We start from the raw sequence: 24,228 nt of genomic DNA, 5'->3' as shown, positions 1-24,228 counted from the left end.
TGAAAGGTTTTTGTAAAGAATCAAATTGTAAGGCAGCTTGGAGCAATTTTATTGGTTTTTAAAGTGAAGTGCTAAAGGGGCATGAGGTGTCTGACCTCTATTCCGTTGCGACTTAAGTGTAACTATTTCAAGTGTTTTTAATTTTAAAAACTTTGTCATCTCCCCTTCTCTTATTTTACTTATTTTACTTTACTAAAATCCTTACGGCAGTGTTTGCAATGTTTACAATGTTTGATTAGATGACCCCTTCTAATGTATGGTCCAACGGTGATAGTCAATTTAACCCTATTGAATGTATGCAGGTATGTGTACTTTTTTTTTTTTTTTTTTATATACCTTTTATATTTTTTTTTGTTTAGAAATATGGAAATGTAGAATTGATAATGTTGAAATATTGTAAAGCTGATTCAGTTCAGTTATAACAATAAAAAAAAATAAAAAAAAAAATACCAAAAGGATTGCCCTGCCTTAAGCTCCTATGAATGCTTTTCTGAAATTCAGAATGTGATTTTGCATTCTCTGGGTACCTACAATGTTTTATTGGCTTTATTTCCTTTTGTGGCCACAGGGACGTCTACCGATCACCCTGCCACTTCCACTCTTTTTCTGATATACTGCTGTTAGTAGCCTATATGGGTGCCATTGCTCTAGTGCTTTTAAAACGCCCAACTTTGGTCCGATGGGGATTCGATCACCCAGAATGTATGTTGTGGATAAGGTGGGTGGCAACTGGGAGTTTTTTCTCTGCCATGGCTGTTCTACTTTCACAGCATTAGTAGCCCGATGCACCCATGTGGTAACCATTGGATTACTATATCATTTTTGTAAGCCCTTCTCCTGGCTTATGTTTTGGGCTATGGCTGTAACTTTGCTCGTGCCTCATGGTACACAAAGTGCCTGTTTTGTTGATTTGGGCCCCTCCTAAGCCCACATTGGCACCCTCTGTTATAGTTAAAAACCTATATGGACCAATTTAATGACTTCTGGACTTCCCAATCTACATCCAGTGCGGGAGTGAGTGTTGCAGTTTTTAGGGGCTGTATGATTGGCTGGACACCAGAAGCTGTACGTGCAACTGTAATGCGATTGTTGGGCTGCTTTAGGGCATCCTCTGGAGGAATGTATATTCAGTGAGACACTGCTTTTGGCAGACTTGTACCTAAATTTATGCATAAAATGGTGGCTGCTGGTGTGGCTATACTTTCTCGAGCATGGGGTCTGGCATGGATTCACATGCTCATGAATATTCCCGGTCAGGCTGGGAATCTTTGGAAAAAACAGTTTCACTTTCACAACTGTTTCTCCCATAAACCAATCACTGTCCTCTGGGTCATACTGCCCCAGCCAATGAGTCCTCTGCCTGAGCCCGTCCCCTGGCAGCCATCTTTAGATTTTTACTGCACGCTTCAGTGTTGGGCGTCTTTGAGTTTTGCTTTGCAAGCTACTTCTAGGTTTTTCGTGTTTTTTCATGGAAAAAGGTTCTATTTTTGTTCCAACAGTGGGGATCCATTGTCGAAGTTCAGTGCCCCTCAAGGGCAAAGATCGTCAAAGTTTCTAGAAGGTCATCAAGCCTACTTTGCAACCTCCAACCATGATGGAGGAGAAAAAGGAAGATCCCTCTTCAAGCCCTGCCCCAAGTGCAGGCTTGAATGCATTTATGGAGGACCAGCACCTACAATGCCTGTACTACCTGCATCTGGAGCACAGAGGATTGCGAGATTTGCCACAGATTCTCCAAGAAGATGACAAAAGGACAGCCACAGTAGGCTGCCGGCGTGGCTGAAAGCCAAGGCCGCTGCCCTGTGCCCTGAGCAGGGACTGCCACCTTCAAGACCGGTCACTCTGAGGAGTGTGCTTCTAAGGCCTGTGAGGGTGCCTCATCTGTGGGGGCCCAAGATAAGGCCAAGCACCAAGTTCGGGACTTCCGGGGTCGCCACAGAAGCGGGGTCCCATGGCAGGCAGGGTGCAATCAACATCCCCCTCCGCCGCCATTGCCAGCTGTTAATCGAGCTCCTACTCGAAGAGGGAGTTGTCTAACCTGGTTAAGCTGTGGGAGAAGCTGCGGACTGAGAAGGCCGAGCTGCCAAAGCGGGCCCAAGCGGCACAAGAAAATTCTTTGTCGACGATGGAGCTGGTGGCAGCTGATCTTTAGAAAGCTAAATGGGCTGACCCTTAGAGGGTAACCCCCACAGTGATGAAGGTATCCCTCCCTCCGAGGTGAGAAGCCGCAGTGGTGCCTTTGACAAGGTCTAACGGCACCGCGGAGGAGGAGACACCCCCTTTTTCCACCTTGAGGGGCTGGGACCAGGTTCGGTTCCAGCCCCTCAAGATGGAAAAAGGGGATTGGGGGGCAAGCATGCCCCAGATCAGTCCCTGGCCGAAGCTCAAGCCGTGGGAATTTTAGCCACGGAGGGAGAGGATATGGAGTCCCTGCATACAGTCCAAGAGGGTGCAGGGCCCAGTGTCCGATCACGCCAGTTCCGAGGGTTGTGTAGACACATCCCATCAACCCTCCATACCTTGGTGTCGGATTCAGAAGAGGATGCCACGAAGGCCTGTTCCAACGGTCCCCCAGGCCCCCGATCAACCGCCTATGAAGAAAAAGCACCATTGAGTATTCTCTTCCCCCAGCATACCCTGACACTGATACGGATACAGCCATGACGGACAGCATCGTCTGAGCGGACAGGAGATACTTGCAGCCTAGGGTATACCATCGGACAGGATTGGATGAACCATTCTAGTGCCAAAGTCTCCAAGCTGTTCCAGCTCATGCCTGAGGAGACCAGGAAGGAAGGTTTCCTGTACCAGTCGTGAGGCAAAGAGGAAGACCATTATGGCAGTACCCCCCCCCAGGACGATGTGTGGGAGGAGGGCCTGGCCCTCTTGAAAGTACACTTGCATGGCTATTGCCAAGAGAGGCTGGAAAAATACCACCGAATCCGCACACAAGTGCCTCAGATTGCAACCATCGGTGGATTCGCTGGATTCTGCGACTGCACGGAAGCAGTCATCTAACTCGTCCTCGTAGTCTTCCGTCCCTTCGGACAGCGAGGGCAAGAAGTTGGACGCCATGGGGAGGAAGGTAATCTACACTGCAGCATCCACCATCAAGACGGCCAAAACACTGGCGATCCTAGCAAGGTGCGACAGGGAGCGTGGTACAAGCTGGGGCCTATTCTAGAGTTCCTCCCTGACAAGAGGATGGAGGCGCTCACCCTCTTCCAGGAGAGAGAGATAGCATCAGATCATGTAATTGCAGTGGCGCTAGATGTTGCCGGCACAGGGTTCTGCCAGATGGGGAACGGTGACTGCCTTAGTCGAATTTCCGTCGGTAGGTGCAAATGAAGGTACTGGACATGCCTTCGACGGTGATAACCTTTCCGTAAAGGCAGTCGACAAGTCCTTGCAGACCATCAAGGCAGATACAGATGGGCCGTGCCCTAGGCATGCTCCAACAGCACTGCTTTTCCAGCATGCCCTAGGCACGCTCCAACAGCACTGCTTTTCCTTTCGTTCTTCCTGATGGCCATTTCCCATCTTGGCCTCAGGTGAGCGTGTGCATGCGACCCCCCTCACTCCCTGGCACCCTTTTGGGAGCGTCATGGCTGCATTTAAAAAATCGGGACCCTCACGGGCTCCCCAGTTGTGTTAATCCTCCTCCATTGTCCCGCCTCCCACACCCTCCTCCTGGCCTGATTGGCCAAGTCTGTCCTTATCCTTATCCTGGACCAGACCTGGGCAGCCCCCTGGGCAGCCCTCTGCCCGGCAGCCCCTGCGGCTAAGGGCCCCAAGGCAAAGGGCGGCTCCAGACCGTGTCTGCTGGTGTCCGCAGGGGAAGCCAATGAAGCCAGCAGTCAACAGACACCAACAAAAGCTGTAAGTGTGGCATTGGTGGGGTGTAGAGCAATTGCTCTACTCCAGAAAGCCCCCGCCACTCACCTTTCCATAACGTAGACTGCCATAGACGTACACCATGCATACGATTTTGTTACCACCAGCCTGAATTTATTCATGGCTGGACAGTAAATGTTGCCCTGCATTACCCACTAACTTACTTGCCAATGTTAACTAGTGCCACACCCGGAGAGAACTGTGAAGACAGGCCTGTGTCATGCCTAGATAGGATTGTAAATGTACCACACTTCAATGAAACTGTGATGGTTACCAAGTGCCACACTTGGATGGATTGTGATCACTAATCTGCCTCACTTCTAGGTAGGATATTGAAGTGAAGGATAGCAAGCATCACACCTAGACATAATTGCTAGGACAGCAATGCCAATTAATCAATCCACTAACAATCTCGCCCATCTGCATACACATCTCAAACTCTAACCAAATACAACCACAAGCCTACAACACAACAATCCGCACAAACTTCACTGCAACAACAAAACAAACCACACATAGATTTGCACAACAGCACACGACTACCGACCGTGTAACATCCAAAGGAAGCATAGGAACTGTGGCACCGGGCCATCGAACAAGGAATTTTCCTCTTTACCCTTCACATAGCGGGAGTCAAGAACATCATTGCTGACTCGCTCAACAGGGGGTTGCGCTCCTGCCACAAGTGGGAACTTTGGCAGGACTAAGTGGACCACATCTTTACCAAGTGGGGCAGTCTCCAGATCGACTGTTTGCGACAGCGGCGAACTCCAAATGCCAGACATTTGCCAGCAGATTCCATCAGCTGACGAGCCTGGGGGATGCATTCTTCTTCCCTTGGGAAGGGATCTTTCTGTACCCATTCCTCAGTTGCCTTTCCTGCTACGAATCCTCAACACACTCCGTGTTGGTGCAGGATGGTACTCGTAGCCACATTGTGGCCCAGGCGGATTTGGTACCTGGACCTTCTCAGCCTGTCCATGTTGCCACCGATCAAGCTAGTGGCGGTCCCGGACCTTCTCACCAGCGGTGCAATCCTGCATCACGACCCAGGATCGCTCAACCCGAGGCTTTGCTCCTGCAGCCCTGTAGTTTGGTGGATCTGAGTTGCTGGCAGACTGCAGGGAGGTCCTCATCAATGCCAGGGCATTGTCAACTCTGAAGTGCTATAGTCACAAGTTGAAGCGTTTTGGTATGTGGTGCCGGTCGCAGAAGATTACCCCTCTGAGGGTCAGGCCCATAGATTCTTCTGTACTTGCTATCCCTGGCCAAGTTTGGACTGGCGCACGCCTCAAAGTACATCTGGCGGCTTTCTCCCACTACACCAGGTCTCCAGGAAGGTCTGCACTTTGGTCTTATTGGCTCGTCAAGGAGTTACTCAAAGGACTTTTTTCTTTTTTCCACGCCGGTGAAGGCGCTTGCCCCGGCGTAGGAACTCAACATGGTTCTGACGAGGCTCATAGGGGTTCCCTTTGCACCTATGCATTGGGCCTCTCTCGTTCCTGTTGTAGAAGACGGCCTTCCTTTTGGCTATCACCTCCACCAGGAGGGTGGGGGAGATACAGGCCCTGTCCTGCAAACAGCCATACCCGACTTCACACGAATCCAGGGTGGTGCTGCGGATGCACCCCTCTTTAATGCTGAATGTTCAATCAGAATTCCACCTTAAACCTTTGTTACCACTTTTTTTTTTCCCCCCAAAACCTTTCTCTGGCTGAGAACGCCTTGCACTCGCTGGACGTTGCTCGTGCCCTGAAGTTCTACGTGGCATGCACAAACATTTTCGAAAGACTTCACAGGACCAAAGTCCAGCAACCACTGTCAACGATTTGAAGGATTTGTCCAAGGCTTCCATCTCAAGGTGGCTCTCCGGATGCATCATGCACAGTCATCGGTTGGCGACCCAACCGCTGCCTGGCCCTCCGAGAGCCCATTCCACCAGAGCGATTGCTGCGACGATGGTGTTCCTGGCTGGTTGGCCCCTGCTTGACCTCTGCAGGGCTGCTACGTGGAGGTCCACTCACACCTTAGCAACGTTCTACTGCGTCAACAGGGATTCCAGGAAGGAGTACAGAGCCGGCCAAGCAGTCCTACACAACTTGTTTCATTGAGGTGAGTCTTTTCTAGAGGTAAGAGTGAATTGCTTCTGCTGAGCCCTGCCACCTCCTGTGGTTGTGTAACGTTGTACTGCTGTGTATTTGTTATTCATGAGCATGTGAATCCATACCAGACCCCATGCTGGAGAAGGAACAAGTTAAATACCTGTAACTTTGGTTCCCATGCTTGTTAATCTGCTAAGAATCACATGTTGTGCATATAGTGCGACATCTAGTGGTAATTGCAGAGTATTGCATCTTTCTTTCGAGTATCGAAAGTTGACTTTGACATGGACGTGCCTGTAACACTATCTGTGGAGTGTACTGTACCCAAAATCACTCGGGCGTGGAGGTCATCAGATTGTTTTTTTCCACCCAACTAGTTGGTTGCCCTATGCGGAGCTCCTAAGAGATGTATTGCAAATTAATATTTTCTTGTCCCACAACTGATGGTAGTTAGTCTTAGACAGCTACTTATGGACCCCTATGTCGAATAAGTTTACTGCTTTTGGTGACTATCAGTCGATTCTGTCGGCCGCCTGCCCTCAGCCCTCCAGCCAGGCCTATACAGTAGGGAGAGTGGTGCCCTGGGGTTTGATTCCCTGGGAATGAATTTCCTTTTCCCCTTCTGGTTTGGCTGCCTCCATTTAAATGTTGTCCTTCCTGTAACGGAAAATACCCTTGGAAAGACATGCACTAGAAGTGCAACAAGTGTCTACCCCGTGAAAACGATGAGCGATCCTGCAAGTCTTGCAAATTTATTTGTCCAAAGACGCTAAGACGGGGGGATGAAACGGTGGGTGGTCTATGCCATTCAGGCCGAAAGTGGTTCCCCCATCGACGCTGTCGCCTCGAGTGACGAGGATTCTAGCGGCAGCCATGGCTCAGATGTGGAGGCCATAGACTTTTCTGCGGAACTGTCCGGCTCCCAGTTGCCAATCACCGGCCCAGACAGGCAGGTCACCAGTACTGCTATTGAGAGATCACACCCCGGTGGCAGGGGCACACCCACACCACCTAAGGATAAGCATACAACCCCATGAGCTCCCTGGACGGATACGTCGAGGAAGCATCAGACACCAACAGGCCCGCTGAAAGTTTTGACAGCGTTTACAGATCCTCACGAGCAGCTGCCCTCCCCGCATCCATCGTCTCGGCATGCGCCCGGGCATTCCACCCATAAGGGCGTCTATGCTAAAAAACAAAAGAGCGTTGACGTGCCGTTTAAGAGTGCGTCAGCGCCAAAGGTTTCAGCAGAGCCGAAAACCTCGACTCCTAGAGGCGTGTCAAAATCTCTCCTTAGTACACCGGTGCTACGCGAGAGTCTCACAGCCATAATTTTAGTGGCTAATAAACCGAAATTCACATCCTTTCGTCAAGAGGAGTATTTTGAGGGGTCCCAGCCCCTGTCCAAGACTTTGGCTGATGAGTCCCTTCCTTCGAAGGAAACTTTTTCCTCCTTGAGAGCCCTGACCCCTCCGGTTCATCTCTGTGGACCAGAATGAGGTTTGAGAGCTATATGGACAAACGTTCAGTTTGTAGACTTTTCTGAAGTTTATTACCTCTAAAAGACCTATGGAGGATGATTCTTGCCCTAGTTTTCCAAAGGTACAGACACTTTCAAGTCAAACTCTCCAGGAACATGTTTTTGATTTCTCAGAACCTGAAGTGGTCTAAGAGGATCCCTATGGTCAGGAAGACAATCCATTTGGCCAGGTCACACCGCACCAGTGCCCAGATTAGGGTCACAATCGGCCTGTAGAGAAAGCACCTTGGCTTTCCCCCACTCAACTCCTGACCCAGAAGAGATTTGTCTGGCTCCTCCCAGCTCGCCTCCACAAATGCAAGCTTCACCTATTGACTATCAAACGGCCTTTAATGCAGTCCTGAAATGGGCTTGCGGACCATTTCTAAATTGCCATGCAGGAAGCTGTACAAGACCTCCTGAAGGAGAAGCCCCCCCACGAGTCAGGCAATCCCACTGCTAAATTCCACCAAGAAGCACTTCACACCTTTTTTGCTGTCCCCTTCCCTTTCAAGGGCTGTCAACTCTTGGGTTGAAAAACTTGTTTTGCCCCTCTCCTGACTTGTTGTACATCTGGGGGCATGCCACTCCAGACTCTCTGGTTGTCACTACTATCAGGAAGAGGGCCGGGGTGCCATTGTCTACTGCACAAGCACCCCCCTGACAAAGACTGCAGAAAATTGTACGCCTTCTGCAAATGCATCACCACTTCAGTGGCATATTCGTCAAGAATTGCTAATACTACATTTCTAGTGAGTTAAATTGATGTACAGTGGAACCTCCTTCAGAAGGGTATCCAAGAAGTCCCGGAACCTACTGGCGATTGCCTCGGAAGGGAAATAGGTGACCCACAACATCCTAAAAAAAACACATTGGATGCAGCGGAGGCGGCGGGGCAGACCCTGGCACAGGGTACTCTTCACAAAAGGCATGCCTGGCTCGAGAACCCAGGGGTTGAAGCCAGAAACTCGGGCATCTCTAATAAACAAATTGGTGGAAGACACATTTGTTAGGCAAAGCTGTGGATGATGCCTTAGAGACGGCGAAAAAAGAGCACAAGGCTTTTAAGTCTCAATCGGATCACTGCTAGACCTGATCAACAGGGAAAAAATCGCCGTTCTTTTCGGGGGCAATCTTTTTCACAATCTCCACACAACCAGTATGGCACAGAAGATACACCATGGTCCTCTGGACAAGGTGCAGCTGGCACCAGCCAATACCAGCTGAGGGGTCAGCGAAGAGACCAAGGGAGGGGTAGGAGCTCAGCCGAAGAGGCTCCCTGGCCTCTGCTCAAATGACTCGCCAGTCCAGCTCTCCTACCATGCCTCCCCGGTCGGGGGACCTTTAACATCCTTTCCTCACAAATGGGAGGGGGTCACTTCAGACCAGTGGGTGCTCAAGAGTCGCCCACGGTTATTGTATCGAGTTCCACAGGCCACCTCAATACCGTCAACCATGACCCAGATGCGTATTGTCAGCACATTCTGCTGGAAGGAGGTGCTGATCCTCCAGGAAAAGGCTGCCATAGAAGTCGTCCCCGTTCAGCAGGTAAACAAGTGTATTTATTCAGTGGACTTCCTTATACCCAAAAAGGATCTCACCATGTGCCCTGTTAGACTTGTGCCCAGCGAACAAGTTTGTCAAGCCACAAAAGTTCAGAATTACAACATTGCAGGAAGTAATCCTCTGTTAACACGGGGATTACATGGAAACATTTAGATATGAAAGATGCATACTTTTATATTTCAATGTTGCCAGCGCACAGAAAGTACCCAAGGTTCATGATGGAGTACAAGCACTATCAGTTCAAAGTCCTCCCCTTTGGCATTGCTTCAGCCCCAAGGGTGTTTATGAAGCTACTGGCAGTAGTAGCTGCTCACCTGCACAGGCAGTCCATTCTAGTCTATCCTTACCTCGACTACTGGCTAATAACAGGGGATTTGTACGGAACATGCCAATCAAATACCCAGAAGACTGTAGATTTCTGCTCAGTCTGGGATTCTCCAACGAGAAGTCCAGCCTAGACACCAGCTAAGTCAAGCAGTTTGTGGGGGCTCTAATTTCGACCAAAGACTGGCTTGTCTTCCTCTCAGAGGGTTCAAAACATGCTGTTCCAGATCCCGCCCTATGTAGCCAATCGCGGGTTGACAGTACGCAAAGCCGTGCAACTGTTAAGGATGATGGCCTCTTGAATTTATCTAGCCCCACATGCCAGTTTGCGCATGCAACCCATGCAAGAGTGTCTCTCGAGCCAATGGTGTCAGGCCAGCGGACAATGGGACAATCTAGTGGTTGTTTTAGCAGCCCTTGTTCTCTCTGCAGTGGTGGTCAAGGGAAAACCTCTTGCAGGGGAAACCCTTCACCCACGCAGTAGAAGCCACTCACACCGTGGATTCATCTGACTGGTTGGGGGAACTCTCCTTCATCAGACGGCACACAGCGTTTGGTCCCCAGCAGTAGCATCCAACCACATAAACCTGCCAGCAGTGTTAAAAGCCCTGAAGGCTTTTCAAACACACCTCCAGGGAAAGATGCTCCTAGTCCTCACGGGCAGCACCACAGCCATGTATTACTTGAACAAGCAAGCGGTATGCACACTCGAGGGCTATCCAAACTGTCCCAGAACATATGGAATTGGGCTCGTAAACAGTTCCTCCTGTCCCGATACGTTCCAGGGGAACTCAATGCAGAGACTTACCTCTACCCGCAGAGTATGAATGGCATTTACAGACATTGTCTTCAGCGTCTTCACAGACTGCAGCTTCCCAAAGATCCACCTGTTGGCAACTCTGGCGAACGCACAATGCCCATATTACGCCTCTAGGTACCCGCAGAACCGCCCCAAGGGAACGGACTTTGGATAACCTGGTCAGGGAAATTTGTCTACGCTCGACCCCCTGTCCCATCCTCCACTACTAAACAAGTTAGTGCAGAAGATGCACCAGGAACCAATCACAATGATTCTGGTGGCCCCAATGTGGGCCCACCAACCCTGGTTCTCATCTGATGGCAATGTCAGTCTCACCTGCGAGGAAACTGCCATGCCCGTACAACATGCTGTCACAAGACATGGGGGGGGGGGGACACTTCATCCATGCCTACCAACTCTCAACTTCGCAGCCTGGCTCCTGAAGTCATAGATTTTGGACACCTCCAACTCCCTCAAAGATGCATGGACATACTTGGAGAAGCATGAAAACTGAACACCACACATTGCTACTCCAACAAATGGAAACGCTTTGTCATCTGGTGCAATGCCAAGAGCATCAATCCTATTGAATGCTCACCAACGCATATTGTCCTGTACCTAACTCTCCTTCATTCAGGCTTGGTTTTCAGTTCCTTAAAAGTCCACTTAGCTGCACTTTCAGCTTACACCACATCCCAAAAGGTTTTGTGATGGAAGATTCCAGTAATCAAGGCTTTTATGGAGGGGGATAAAAGAATGCATCCCTGTATTTCCAACCCATCTCCCGGATGGGACCTGAACGTTGTACTGTCTAGACTAATGGGACCTCCCTTTGAACCTATGCATAAGGCTAGCCTTTAAGCACTCACTTAAAAGAGCGCCTTCTTGGTGGCCGTCGCGTAAATAAGGAGAGTTGGCGAACTGCAGGCCCTTTCAGTTCAAGACCCATTTGTCATGATTCACAAAGATAAGGTGGTCCTGCGCACTCGCCCGCGGTTTGCGCCTGAATTTATTTCCAAGTTTCATGTGAACAAATCAATAGAACTACAATCCTTTTTCCAGAGCCCACTAACGTGGCAGAAAGAAGCCTCCACAAACTTTATGCGAGGAGAGTCGTAATCTATCTGGAAAAGACAAAACCACTAAGGAAAACTAACCAGTTTTTAATTTCAATGGCAGCTGTCAGAGAAGGGGACCCTGTCTCTAAAATCAGCTATTTCAAAGTGGATAGTGAATTGCATTACACTCTGCTACACTCTTGCCAAGAGATCTGCCCTTCAAGCCTAGAGCACTCTACTCTGGGCATGGGGGCTTCCATAGCATTAATTACAAATGTTCCTCTTGAGTCCATTTGTAAAGCAGCAATCTGGAGTTCTGTGCACACCTTTACACAACACTACCGCCTGGGTACTCGCTCTAGGTCTGATTCTGAGGTTGGACAAGCAGTGCTAAGACATCTATTTGCTACTGTTTCTATACACATCCCACCACCATCTCCGGGTACTGCTCGCTAGTCTATGCACAACATGTGATTCTAGGTAGATTAACAAGCATCGGAAGACTTGCATTATTTACCTTTAATATAATTTCTGATGATTGTATCTGCTTATTCACATGCGCCTACCCTTCCTCCCCTCTTGGAATAGAAGCACCATAGATATCTTACACAATTCTCTGTACTTACGTAAATCATAAGGCTCCTTCATGGCAGAAAAAAAAACAAAATCTGAGGGACTTCAGGTACACTACACGTCATGTTAGGGGTAGTGTTACAGGCACGCCCACGTCTGTGTCCCCTTTCGATCCTCGAAACAAAGATGCAATACTCTGAGATGACCACTAGATGTCGAACTATATGCACAGCATGTGAATCTAAGCAGATAGTCATCAGAAATGCTATTACGGTAAGTAAAGCATGGGTCTGGCATGGATTCACATTCAAACCCTCCCTCCTTCCCCTTTGCGGCACTTCTTGTCATACTGCCACTTTATGTGCTTACCAAATCTGAAGATGGCTGCCAGGGGAGGGGCTTAGGGAGAGAACTGTCACTGGCTGTGGTCGTTATGACCCAGAGGACATTGATTGGTTTATGAGAGAACTACAGATTTGTAAGTGAAAGTGAAACTGCTTTTCTTTTACCAAGGATTCCCAGCCTGACTGGGAATATTTAGGAGCATGTGAATCCATGCCAGACCCATGCTGGAGAACAATAGTTAGAGGTAAGTAACTTGTTCCATCTGGACCTTGGATCCGTCCTTGCTGTTGGAATCCCATCCTGCTGCATTGCTGGTTTTTATTTACATCCACAGAGTACCCAGCCCCATGTTGTCGGACTGAACTAAGACTCTGAAATGTACATGTGACCTCACTGTGAAAACGGATTTCTAAAATCAACCCAGGGGGTGAATTTTGTGAGGCCAAATTATGGTGAACAGCGAGACACTGAACAAGCTAAACCCAAAGTGAAGGATGGACAGCGCCAAGAGTTAAGTTCTCTGGTGCACCCTATGACACCCTTCTCTAGACTGACCCGGACTTCAGTCCTGATGGCGTTCAACCTACCAGCGCTTTGAGGTCATACCAATGATATATAGAGCGCTATAGAAATGAAAAATAACATAAAACAGGAGTGCTGTGAGTGGTCTCGGGCTACAATGAGGCCACACAACACCAATAAAATTAAGACTGGCAACTACAAAAATGTACAATGAATTTGTAGGCCTTTAAAATGCAAGCTAAGCAAACAAAATCTCTCCAAATACATGCTCATATACACATGAACCCGTAGTAGAAGAAAGGAAGCATTTGATTTAATAACCTGTGAAACACACATACTTGGATGCATGACATTCTGTGAAAGGCACTTTAAACACAAAGCCGTTCCCCATACACTTAGTCCAACACAAAGATGGTTTGGGGCCTTTGTTAGGCAAGATTGTATGTAGTAACTGTAAGGGAGAATTCTCAGAAATGTGCTAATTCCCTTCTACCTGAGAGACCCTCAGCTCTTTTGCTGGACTCCAGGACTTTTTCTATCCTGAAGAGTGACCTTTTTCCCATTCACGCATGTATTTTTGTTTAATTTGAACTTTCTTTTGGTTTCGGAGTCTGACTAACCCCATAGGCATAATCTTTTTGCATTGTGACACACAGCACCTTCAGTGCAGTGGCACAGGGAAGTGTTTCAGATTTCCCAAAGGTTTAAATACCCTCTCTTGCTTAAACTGTTTCCAAGAGTGTCATGTGAAATGGACTTTATTTACATTTTGTAACTTTCTAGACTCAGCACACACTATGGATGCTGAAGGGATTACTTAGTATTACCGTTGTCTAGTTTCTCATGTAACATTTTTGTTTGTTTATTGCATTTAGTTACATGCCCAAACCCTTGGGTGTCACGGTGTAGGTTACCCTTTCTACAATGAATAGCTGGTGGCAATGGTTTACTTTTTCTTACCATTGAGTGTTTCTACAGCGGGCTGAAATTGCAGCTGCGGTAAAGCACCCATGGGCGCACATTTTGTCCAAATGGCCTAGTCGTCTTTTTCTCCATTTCTTGTTGCAAAGGTCATTATTGAGATTTACTGTGTGTGCCAAACCACATTTGGTCCCTTTGTTACTTTTGTCTTTGGCGGGATTCACTGATGAAGCTCGCCTCTGGCTCCAGCGTGCCGGGCAGGAAGCGAGGGAGGTGCCCAAAACTCCTTGTGCTTGGTCTCATTGGTTACAGGAATGCACCCAAAGGTGATTGGCTGGCGGGCTGTTCTTGGAGGACAACCACCCTGCTGTGTGATTGACAGCTAGCCTGCAAATGAATGGGTGAAACCTGCATGAAAGGCGAGGTCTTTTGCTTGGAAGGCAGTCAACCACTGGACTAAGGAATCCGAAGAACTACTTCGCACCAAAAGCTCAGCACAGTGTACACCGAGTTGAAGCTGCCAACAGAACACCACTCCTCTCGCTATCCTACTCCCTCTTCACACTACTAACCCATCTCACCTTCTCGTTTGCAGATCCGCCAGAGTGCCAACTCCGTTGGTGATGGTGCACGGTACAAATATCTTTAAAATTTACCTTGGAAGAGACGCCTGCTGCAACTCCTGGACCATTTGTTTTCCCTAGTGAAGCCCTGCTGCTGTGCTGAAGCTCTGAATTCGTTTAGACTAGAGAAGCCCTGCGAGGATGACTTCTCCCCTTGGGTTGGTGGGACCAATCAACTCCAAGACGAACTCCTCTGGAAATGCTGAGCTGGCTGTACTTCCATTGCTGCTGCAGGAGCAGATTGCGAGGGAGAGGAGCACCAGAATCGAGTGTGTTTTCTTTAAGTTGGTCCCGAGCTCCAGGAAGATACTCTGGACTCCCATGAAGCAGGACTGACCATGCCTGAGCCAACTTAAGAGTGCTGGACCCCAGATGCGAGGAAAGTCCATAAGGTATCTGAGAACCGCGGCAATGCTATTTGCGAGAAGCTGACATTGTGAAGTGCTGCAGACCTTCAATTTGTAGTGCAGGAGTCCCCAGACGTCCTCCCTCTTGTCCCGATGACTGAGGACAAGGAACAGGATCTGCAGACCTACAACTGGAACAGAAGCTAGCTGGCCACAATTTCTTCAGACCAAGGGTACTGTAAAACTAAGGGGTACTTCTTGTTGTGTAGCCTTGCTAGCTCTCAGTTGAGACTTGTCTTGGTTGCTTTTGCTGTGTTGCTTGCAGCTTTGCCCCTAACAAGCCTCCCAGCTTGTGACCCAACAGTGATTTCATTTTCTACAAAGATCTCTAACATTGTGAAAGTCTTTTTACTTAACTTCAAGAAGTGCCTCAGCTCCCTTAGACGTTCCTCAATTGACATTGGCTGTCTTGGCTCCCTGAAGACTCTTCTAACTGCTGACCTTGTGTTTTTAACTATCCCTCCAAAAGTCATACATTCTCTACTTGTATAGCTGGCAAAGGGTTAATCTACATTGCATTGGTGGGTTTAAAAGTGCTTACCTGTTTGAGAAACTTGCTAACCATTGTTTCTTCCCCTCGCCTGTTCCTTTAGACACCAAACTCGGTATTGCTTTAAATGTACCAGTGATATATCAATGCCCACAGTGTCCTAAACAATTGAAGTTACCTCAGGGTATAGGACGTGTCTATGTGCCAGTGTATTTTGAAGAATATTTAAGTGTTAAATATTTGGTCCCTTCTAAAAAAAAAAGCTTATTCAAACTGACTGTTGAAATTAATAATTCTCCAGCATGGGGTCTGGCATGGATTCACTTGCTCGTGAATATTCCCTGTCAGGCTGGGAATCCTCGGTAAAGAAAAAATCGTTATCAGTTTCGTTTCTGATCTGTCTTTCTTAGTAGTAACAATCACTGATCTCCGGGTCATACTGCCCCCAGCCAATGACTGCCCTCTCCCCAAGCCCCGCCTCTGGCAGCCAGCCTCAGATTTTTACCACACGCTCAAGTGTTGGGAGTCCTCGTGTTTAGCTCTCGAGTTTTTTGCTGCGTTTTCAAGCTTTTTCAGGAGATTTTCTCATTTTTTCGTTTTAATCGAGCCTTAAGCTCCACCGTTTCTACTTCCGATAACTGGGACCCGTTTCGGAATTCTTCTACGCCCCTCAAGGGTGAAGTTTTCATTGAGTTTACGCTTCTTGGAGGATTCAGGAAGATCTGCGGCCTACCTCAACGGACATGGCCCAGGACAAGCTCGACGCCCAGATCCAAGCTGTTCAGGTGCTGCCCTGGATGCGGATTACAGAACGTTTTCAAGGAGGACGAGCATTCGCGATGTCTCTACTGCCTTCATGAGAACAAGACGCACGTGGAGAAAGACTGTGCGTTCTGCAAGAACCTTTCGGAATGGACCAAACAAGATCGTCGTTCCCGCATCACCGCCTCGCTGGAGAAGGGCACAACAGGTGAGAAGGCGAAGAAGAAGCCTGAGCGGGCTTCTAAGTCCTGTGAGGGCGCCCCAGAGACGGGGGCCCAACAGAAGGCCAAGCACTGCGAGTCCGTGGGAACCAGGAGCGCCGAAAGGTTGGGCTCTTCGGCTGCCAAGCAGGGCGCTACTTCCCCGGCACGTTCGACCACGAGCCAGCGCTCTGGTTCTGGGAAAAGGAAGTCAGAGAACCCGGGTAGGCCGTTTGAGCGGACCCGGTCAATCTCGAAGGGGGAGCGAGGCTCTGACCCTCCTCAAGGCGAAGGCCCTGGACGCACCTAAGGTGGTGAGGGCCTTGATCCACCCGGCAAAGGCCTCTACCGAAGTGGTCGCTGCGACCTTGGCGAAGCCGGCTGCGACTACGCCTGTGGAAACGCCCTCTGGGCCCAGAGTATCCCTGCCTCCGCTGAGGGAATCCTCTTTCCAGCCCACCGTTAAGATCCCCGTGAAGTCCCCGGTGGAAAAAGAGGGGGGGGGGGGCGGGGCGGTGGCCATTACAGACTCGGAATCAGCCTCTCAGGAGGAACTGGTGGAAACCGAGAAGGGCCTCAACGAGAGGTCCATAGGCCTCAACGAGAGGTTCGAGAAGGTTCGGTCCCTGCTGACGTGATCGAAGATAGCGACGACGAACAGGGCCCAGTGGAGCGGCCATCCCGTCCATCGCAGCCATTGCCCGAGCCCCAGGATAGCTCGGCGGCCATTTTGTTGGCAATCCAATCCTTATGCACCGAGATAAGGACGAGGATACCACGGACCCCGACGGAGGATCCAGAACCAGGCCCGTCGGGAAGCCCTCCGAACAAGCGGAGGAGAGTCCACCCCGCTCCGCCCTTTGTGCCAGCGAGACCGGTGGACCCCTCATCCCCCTCGCCGGACCCTGGAGAGGATACGGCGACGGATACAGCGACGGGGATGGACGATGACGGTGCCGATGACAGCGGACATCCCGACACCCCCGCTGCGGGCGTCTCCAGCTGACGAAATTGGCTCTTTCCACGCCATGATAACCAGGGCATCCGAGCTCTTCCAGCTCTGCCCTGAAGAACAGAAAAAGGAGGGGTTTCTGTACCAATGACGAGAGGCCAAGAGGAAGACAGTCCTCGCGGTGCCTTTACTCGACGACATCTGGGACGAGGGGCTTGCTGTCCTCAAGAACCCTTCCACGACACCAGCCAAGAGGGACAGGTACGAGAAGAAGTACCGAGTTCCCGATGCCGCCCCCTTGTGCCTCAGGGTCCAGCCCATGCCGGACTCTGTTGTCTCAGCAGCGGCTAAGAAGGCAGCAGGTGCGGCGGCTTCAACGTCCACTTCCCCGCCGGACAGCGAGGGCAAGAAGTTGGATTCTATGGAACGACGAGTCATCTCGGCGACGACGATTAAGGCGGCCAATGCCTTAGCGATCGTGGCCCGCTACGACAGGGAGCTCTGGTTCAAGATAGCTCCCCTGCTAGACTTCCTACCTGATGACAAATGGGCGAGGCCCTAGAAATTCTGCAGGAACGCAAGGTGGCGTTGGATCACGCCATAACAGTGGCAACGGACATTGCGGATACCGGATTTCGCCAACTGGGCAACAGTTTTCCTAAGACGAGGATGGCTGAAGGCGACAGACTTTCGCCAGGACATCCAGACCAGAGTGTTGGACATGCCGTTCGACGGCAACAACCTCTTTGGTAAGGCGGTGGATGAGTCTCTACAGGCCATCAAGACCGACTCGGAGACGGCCCGGGCCTTAGGGGCGCTTCAACAGCGACGGCCCTTTCGGAGCCCTGGAGGCAGACATGGTGCCTCCAAAGGATCCAGCAGTGGCTCCTCCACTTACCACCAGGCAGCCTGCTCCTCTTCCCAGGAGGCCATCGGAGGTCGCGGCAAGCAAGGGGATTCCTGCCGGCGGCAAGACCGGGCTGTCGGGCCCCCACCGAAGCACCCCAGTGGGAGGCTGGCTGACGAAGTTCGTCAGTGTGGGAGTCCATCTTCACTGATTGCTGGGTGTTGGACACCCTGGCCAACGGGCACTCGCTGGAATTCCTAAAGAAGTGCCCTCGCATTCCTCCCGTGGCCAGGAAGGAGAATCACGTCCCTCAACTGCTGTTGGAAGTAAAGGCGATGCTCAAGAAAGGTGCCATCGAGCTCGTCCCCAGGAGGCTCCGGGGCTCCGGATTGTACTCAAGGTACTTCCTCGTCAGAAAGAAGACAGGCAGTTGGCGCCCCATCCTGGACCTGCGTCCGTTAAACAAATACATCAAGGTGCAGAAATTCAGGATGGTCACCCTCCAGCACTTGCTGGGACAGCTGGAGGAAGGCTACTTCCTATCGTCGTTGGACCTGGAGGATGCTTACTTCCACATCCCCATTCCATAAAGGCACAGGAAGTTCCTCAGGTTTGTGGTTCAGGGACGCCACTACCAATTCCGAGCCCTACTGGGTCAAGGGAACTCACTGTCGATCATACGGAGAGGACCGTCCGGTTGCTCGCGGAGCCGGGGTTCTCCATCTACCCCAAATCCCACCTGGTTCCATCCAAGTAGCACTGTTTTTGGGGGCGAAGCTCGATACAGTGGAGCAATTGGCCTCCCCTTCAGAGGAGAGGACCAAGACCATCCTGGGCAAGGTGCAGCGCCTGTTAGCCACGGACGTGGCCATGGTGAGGTCCATCAAGTCCCTTCTCGGGATGATGTCCTCATGCATCTACCTTGTGCCCCTTTGCAGACTTCGGATGCTTCCGCTACAGGTGTTCCTCAACACCCGCTGGTTTCAGGCGAGGGGCTGCTTCGAGGACGGGATCCCCCTCGACGAGGAGTTCCGTCGGGCGATCCTATGGTGGGTCACCCGGGCTCACCTCACGACGGGCACGGACTTTGAAACGCCGGCGTTTCAGGAGACGGTGACTACGGACGCCTCTCTGGAGGGTTGGGGGGGCCCACACCAGAGATCTCCACGCAAGAGGCCTTTGGCTCCCGGAGGAGAAGTCTCTTCACATCAACATCTTGGAGCTCCGAGCAGTGTTCTGGGCGCTCAAGTCGTGCCTCCCGTCCCTCAAGGACGAAGTGGGGGAGGATCTTCACCGACAACACCACCACGATGTTCTACATACGGAAGCAAGGGGGCACCAGGTCCCCAGCCCTATCCAAGGAGGCCCAGGATCTGTGGCACTGGGCCGTCGCCCAGGGGATGTTTCTGGTTCCCTTCCACCTGGCAGGGATAAACACCATCGCCGACTCACTCAGCAGGGAGCTGCGCTCGTGCCACGAGTGGGAACTGCGCCAGGATCAAGTGGATCGACTCTTCCAACGATGGGGCAAACCACAGATCGACCTGTTCGCGACAGCGACGAACTCCAAGTGCCAGAGGTTCGCCAGCAGGTTCCCACAGCCGAGGAGCATGGGCGATGCTTTCTCATTCCCTTGGGACGGCCTGTTTCTATACGCGTTCCCTCCGTTGCCGTTGCTCCTCCGCCTCATCAACCAGCTCAAGAAGTCCAGGTGCAGGTTGATCCTCGTTGCACCGGCGTGGCCGAGGCAGATCTGGTTCCCGGACCTTCTGGACTTGTCAACGTCCCTGCCAGTCAGGCTGCCGGCGGACGTGGATCTTCTCTCCAGAGAAGGAGGCGCCATTCTCCACCACGACCCACAGTCGCTGAACTTGCAGGCCTGGTTCCTGCAGCACTAGAGTTTGGAGGGTACGATATCCTGGCTGATTGCGAAGAGGTTCTTGCAAAGGCCAGGGCGTCCTCAACTCAAGTGTTACGGTCATAAATGGAAGAGGTTCTCTGTCTGGCGCCCTGCACAGATGATTAACCCTCTGCGAATTACGGCCCCTCAAGTGCTGCCGTACCTGCTGTCGCTGGTCAAGGCTGGACTGGCTCACGCCTCCATAAAAATACATCTGGCTGCCATCTCCCGATATACCAGGACGACGGGACGGGCGTCCTTGTGGTCTCCGTCTGTTGAAGGAATTTATGAAGGGACTATTCTGATCATTCCCGCCGGTGAAGGCTCCTGCCCTGGCGTGGGAGCTTAATGTGGTGCTGACCAGGCTGATGCGGGGGGGAGGGAGGGGGGGGGGCATTCGAGCCTATGCATTTGGCGCCTTTGAAGTTCCTGTCATGGAAGACAGCGTTCCTAGTGGCCTTCACCTCTGCACTACGAGTGGGAGAGATTCAGGCCCTATCTTGCAAGCCTCCATACTTGACTTTTCATGACACGAGGGTGGTGCTGAGGACGCACCCTTCCTTCATGCCCAAGGTGCCGTCGGACTTCCACCTCAACGAGCCCTTGGTGTTACCAGTTTTCTTTCCGTCGCCTTCGACGCCGGCCGAGAGGACTTCGCACTCGCTGGATGTAGCTAGAGCGCTGAAGTTCTACGTGGACCGCACGAAGAGTTTTCGGAAAACGTCACAACGGTTTGTGAACTTTGGGTCTGTAAATCAAGGGAAGGCTCTCTCGAAGACTTCCATTTCCAGATGGCTCTCCGGCTGCATCATGCATTGCCACCGGTTGGCAAACCGGCCTTCCGAGAGCCCATTCGACCAGAGCGATCGCTGCTACCACGGCGTTCCTGTCTGGTGTGCCCCTGCTGGACATCTGCAGGGCTGCTACGTGGAGCTCGACGCACACCTTCACGAGATTATACTGCGTCGATCGGGATTCCAGGGAGGAGTCCAGGGTCGGCCAAGCAGTGCTGCTCAACCTGTTCGCTTAAGGTGAGCCTAGTGAGGAGGTAAGAGATGCTTAATGTTGAGTTGTTGTATTGCTTAATGTTGAACCTGTTGCCACCTCCCGTGGTTGTGCATGTGTATACTGCTATGTATTCTTTTATTCATGAGCATGTGAATCCATGCCAGACCCCATGCTGGAGAAGGAACAAGTTACCTGTAACTGTTGTTCTCCAGCATGGGTCTGGCATGGATTCACATACGAACCCTCCCGCCTACCCCTCTGCGGCTCTTCACTTGGTCATACTGCCACTTGGCGTGCTACCAAATCTGAGGATGGCTGCCAGAGGCGGGGCTTGGGGAGAGGGCAGTCATTGGCTGGGGGCAGTATGACCCAGAGATCAGTGATTGGTTACTACTAAGACAGATCAGAAACGAAACTGATACTGATTTTTTTCTTTACCGAGGATTCCCAGCCTGACTGGGAATATTCATGAGCATGTGAATCCATGCCAGACCCATGCTGGAGAACAGTTACAGGTAAGTAACTTGTTCCTTGCTGACTGCCAAGGCCTTGCAGGAGCGGAAGGGGAAGCTCTAGGTAGGTAGGAGTTCTAAGCCCAGTAAGTCCTGTACTTCTAAATCAAAAACCAAAGTGGTATCCACTGACTATTCAAGGGGCGATTCTCTGCATTGGTAGGAGGCCCAGGGTTCTCGGTGCCAAAGTGGTTTCCACCATTCTTCTTCCTCGTCGCGGTGTTCCCGGAAGCGCAGTAATCGGTTGCCTTCCCCGTCCTCCTCGGATGATGGTGTCGCAAGGAAAGTGGCATGCCCGAAGAAGTCCTCGACTCCAGAGGAATGGGTGGCCTTTAAGGAGCAAATGTTAGCGATATTTCAATCGCAGGGCACGGTTCCGGTCGCGCCTTCTAACGAAGCCTGCAAGGAGAATGGTCTTGTACCGTGGCTCGCATGCCTTCGGGCTCTGGTCCGCGATGCGACTCGCACCGGGAACCTTAAGAGGTTCTGTTCGGACAAGGCTTCGGATAGTCACAAGAGACGTGCTTCTAGGTCTTGGTTCTCGTCTCCGGCGAGACTGCTGCAACCTGCTAAGGGCACAAAGCCATCGCCGACTCGGACGTCGACGCTTTGCCGTCTTATCAGCCCACGGCGCCGTCGGCACCAGTGTCTATGCCGAAGCCTTCGGCGTTCAACGCTGAGGTTGTCTACGCTTTCGACGGCGAAGCCTTCGCCGCCCTCAACGCTATCTGGTATTTTTGCCCACAATTTAATATTGGAGTACCCTGATTTGGTGGATCCTCCAAGGAAGGCTCTGGTGAAGTCTGGTAGGTAAGTATTGGACTCGGGCCCTCTTCTGTCCCCAGCCCAGGGTTTCAGCTCCCTCTGGACGACCTATATGAAGAGTAAGAAAGGTCTGAATTTTTTGACCTTGTGGGTTGGACACTTCTCCGGAAGTGGAATTTTGTAGGCTTGAGCCTGGGGCTCATGCTGAGTCTTCATGCAGGCGGCTCATGGCTAGGGTTTCAGAGGATCTGGGCTGGACCCGTCCTCCTGAAGACTTTGTGCAGGATGATCTAACGGACATGGTCCGTCCTCTGACCCGGTGTTACCGTTTCATCTCACCTTACAGAAAAGGGTAGCAGCTGCTTGGCAGTCACGGAATCTCTTCCGGATGTTAAGTCTTTGACCAAAAAGTACTGCCCTTCTGTTAGCGACCCCAGCTATTTATCCAGTCACCCCACTCCTGAGAGTTTGATGGTTCAGGCGGCTACGGCCACTTCGAGGCAGGCGGCGTACCCTACCATGCCTCCTGATAAAGACAAATGCTTAGACGGTTGGGCTCGGAAGGTATTTCTGCGGGGAGCATGGCATTGAAATCTGTCAACCCCACTTGTTTTAGCAAGGTTCTCACACACTCTGTGGAACTATTTCTTTAGCGGCTGAGCATATTCCTCAGGGGGAAGAAAGGGATGGGTTCCTTGCTCTCTTGCAAGACTGCAAAGATGCCATGTGCGAATCCCTTCAGTCTGGTTTGGATACGGCCGACCGTGTTAGCCGGTCCATGGCTGCAAGCACCGTTATACACAGATTTGCGTGGTTGCGGAAGTCTGGTTTTGCTCCGGATGTGCAAGCCTGTCTTCTGAACATGCCCTTTGATGGCGCACATTTGTTTGGCATCAAGGCTGATGAGAGCCATGAGAGGTTGCAGACCTCGAAAGCTGTGGCAAAATCTTTAAGCGGAGCTGTGCGTCAACCTCCGCCTTTTCATCCTAGGGGACAGCAGTGGAGGGGAGGTTATTTTCGTTACTACGCCTCCTTTGGTAGAACGGGAGGGGTCGCCAGTCAAAGGGGCCAGTGAAAAAGTACCCGTGGTGGTCGGGGGGGGGGGGGGGGGAAATCGAGGTGCCAAAGCAGCTAAGGCAGCTGCTTCTTTGCCTTCAGGTACTGCCGCAGCCGCTCCAACGATCATGAGGCCATGTCCCGTGGTTCGCCGGTAGGGGGCAGGCTATCGCAGCATCTCTAAGCATGGCGAGCCATTACTTTTGATGCCAGAGTTCTGGATACGATGGCCCACGGCTACTGCCGTCCCTTCCTAAAGCATCCTCACGACAATCCACTACGAAAACTCTTTGAAGCTTCCAGATCCGCTCCTTGCGCAGGAAATCTTAACCCTGCTGGAGAAAGGCGCTATAGAACTGGTGCCTGTAGCGGAGAGGAACAAGAGATGGTAGTCTCTTATTTTTTGATCCCAAAGAAAGACTGGGGATTGAGCCCCATTGGACTTGCGTTGGTTGAACAAACTTCTCTGGAAGGACAAGTTCAAGATGGTTACTCTTTCTCCAGTCCTCCAGGCCCTTCAACTTCAGGATTGGTTGGTGTCTCTGGACCTACAGGATGCTTACTTAAATGACCCAATTCATCCACAGAAAGTACCTGAGGTTTGCGGCTGGAAACCCGCACTTTTGGGTCCTGCTGTTCGGATTGACCTCCGCCCGAGGGTCTTCACCAAGCTAATGGTGGCGGTGGCACCGTACCTCAGATGGGGGGGGGGGGGGGGTTGCAAGATTCAAGTCTGCCCCCTACCTGGATGACTGGCTGATCCGGGTACGCTCTCCCGAGCAAGCATTGGATCACCTTGTCGTACTTGCCGCTCCCTCCACAGACTGGGCTTCTCCCTCCAATTTCAAGAAGTTGCATCTGACAACTTACTAGCAGCTCCAGTACATCGGGACTGTGTTTGAAACGTCCTTTGGGGAAGTGCTCACCTCCCAAGGAGAGGGCTCATCACATTGTGCAGATGGTGGACAAGTTTCCAACATGGCCAGAGTTTCCCAGCTTTCGAATTCTTAAGGTTGCTCGGCCTCATGGCATCCTGCATTGTTCTGGTGCCAGAGGCCCGGCTGAAAATGAGATCCCTACAAT

The 24,228-nt window shown here is 51.2% G+C and overlaps 1 protein-coding gene across 1 annotated transcript in view; it reads left to right on the top strand.

The window, feature by feature from the left end:
- IGF2BP1 (insulin like growth factor 2 mRNA binding protein 1) overlaps positions 1-24,228 on the top strand; it is a 699,136-nt gene that overhangs the window by 479,331 nt on the left and 195,577 nt on the right. The gene's annotated exons all lie outside the window — the stretch shown is intronic.

Source organism: Ambystoma mexicanum, chromosome 13, assembly GCF_040938575.1.
Source record: "Ambystoma mexicanum isolate Mex_15411 chromosome 13, UKY_AmexF1_1, whole genome shotgun sequence".
In the NCBI taxonomy this organism is placed as follows: Eukaryota; Metazoa; Chordata; class Amphibia; order Caudata; family Ambystomatidae; genus Ambystoma; species Ambystoma mexicanum.
This window is presented reverse-complemented; position numbering and strand designations above follow the sequence as displayed.